Source organism: Propithecus coquereli, unplaced genomic scaffold (assembly GCF_000956105.1).
Source record: "Propithecus coquereli isolate 6110/MARCELLA unplaced genomic scaffold, Pcoq_1.0 Scaffold144, whole genome shotgun sequence".
In the NCBI taxonomy this organism is placed as follows: Eukaryota; Metazoa; Chordata; class Mammalia; order Primates; family Indriidae; genus Propithecus; species Propithecus coquereli.
Genome location: NW_012138747.1, coordinates 3659436 through 3661399, shown reverse-complemented (window position 1 = coordinate 3661399; position 1964 = coordinate 3659436).

Here is a 1964-nt window from a genome sequence, read left to right as displayed (position 1 = left end):
TTAGTGAGAAAGGCATATTGAAAGCTGAGATAGTCCAAAAGCTGGGCCTCTTCTGACAAACAGCCAAGTTGTGAATGCAAAGGAAAAGTTTCTGAAGGAAATAAAAGTCCTACCGCAATGAACACACATATGACGAGAAAGCAAAATGGCCTTATTGCTGATGAGGAGAAATTTTGAGTGATCTGGATAGAAGATTAAACCAGCCGCAATAGTCCCTTAAATAAAATCCTAATCCAGGGCACATCTCAACTCTTTTCAATTCTATGAAGGCTGAGAAAGGTGAAAAAGCTGCAGAAGAAAAGTTCGAACCTAGCAGAAACTGTTTCATGAGGTTTAAGAAAAGAAGCCATTTCCATAACATAAAAGTACAAGGTGAAGTCGAAAGTTTTGATACAGAAGAGGTAGCAAGCTACCTAGAAGATCTAGCTAAGATAAATGATGAAGTTGGCTATACTAACCAATAGATTTTAAATGTAGATGAAACAGCCTTATACTGGAAGAAGATGACCTAGGACTTTCATAGCTAGAGAGAAGTCAATACACGGCTTCAATGCTTCAAAGGAAAGGTTGATTCATTTGTTAGGAGCTCATGAAGCTGGGAACATTAAATTGAAGCCAATGCTCATTTACCATTCTGAAAATCCTAGTACGCTTAAGAATTATGCTAAATCTACTCTGCCTGTGCTTTATAAATGGAACAACAAAGCCTAGATGATAGCATGTCTGTTTAGAGCATTATTGACTGAACATTTTAGGCCCACTGGTTAGACCTACTGCTCAGAAAAAAAAATTCCTTCCAAAATATTACAGAAGCAGACTGACAATAACATGGCCACTCAAGAGCTCTGATGGAAATGTTCAGGAGATTAATGTTATTCTCACACCCACCTACTAACACAGCATCTGTTCTGAAGTCCATGGATCAAGGAGTAATATTGACTGTCAAGTCTTAATTATTTAAGAAATGCATTTCATAAGGCTATAGATGCCATAGATAGTGTTTTTTTCCTGATTGATCTGGGCAAAGTAAATAGAAAAATTTTTGGAAAGAATTCACCATTCTTGATATCATTAACAACACTTATGATTTTTGAGAGCAGGTCAAAATATTAACATTAACAGGGGTTTGGAAAACGTTGATTGTGACCCTTCTGAATTACTTTGAGGGGTTCAAAACTTCAGTGAAGGAAGAAACTGCAGATATGGTAGAAGTAGCAAGAGAAATAGAATTAGAAGTGGCTCTTGAAGATGTAACTGAATCTCTTGTTAAAACTTGCACTGATAAGGGGTTGCTTCTTATGGATGAGCAAAGAAAGTGGTTACTTGAGATAGAAACTACCCCTGGTGAAGATGCTGTGAACATTGTTGAAATGACAACAAAGGATTTAGAATATTACATAAACTTAATTGGTAAAGCAGCAGCAGAGTTTGGGAGAGTTGATTCCAATTTTGGAAAAAGTTCTCCTGTGGGTAACATGCTATCAACCAACATCACATATTACAGAGAAATCTTCTGTAAAAGGGAGAGTCAATCAATGCACCTAACTTTATTATTGTCTTATTTTAAGTAATTACCACAGCCACCCCAGCCATCAGTAACCACCACTTGATCAGTTAGCAATCATCAACATCCAAAAGATTGCAACTTGCTAAAGGCTGAGGTGATCATTAGTATTTTTTAGTAATAAGGTATTTTTTAAAATTAAGGTATGTAAGTAGTTTTGGATATAATACTATTTCACACTTAATAGATTGTAGTATAGTGTAAACATAACTTTTATATGCACTGGGAAATCAGAAATTTGTGTGACTCACTATATTGAAATGTTCAGTTTATTGTTGTGGTCTGGAACTGATTTGCATTATCTCTGAGATACGCCTGTAGTATAAAAGCCTGTTAACAATATGCTCCAATTCTCTTCTCATCTTTTGTGCAATAGTTCTTAAAACATTCATTTTTAAGA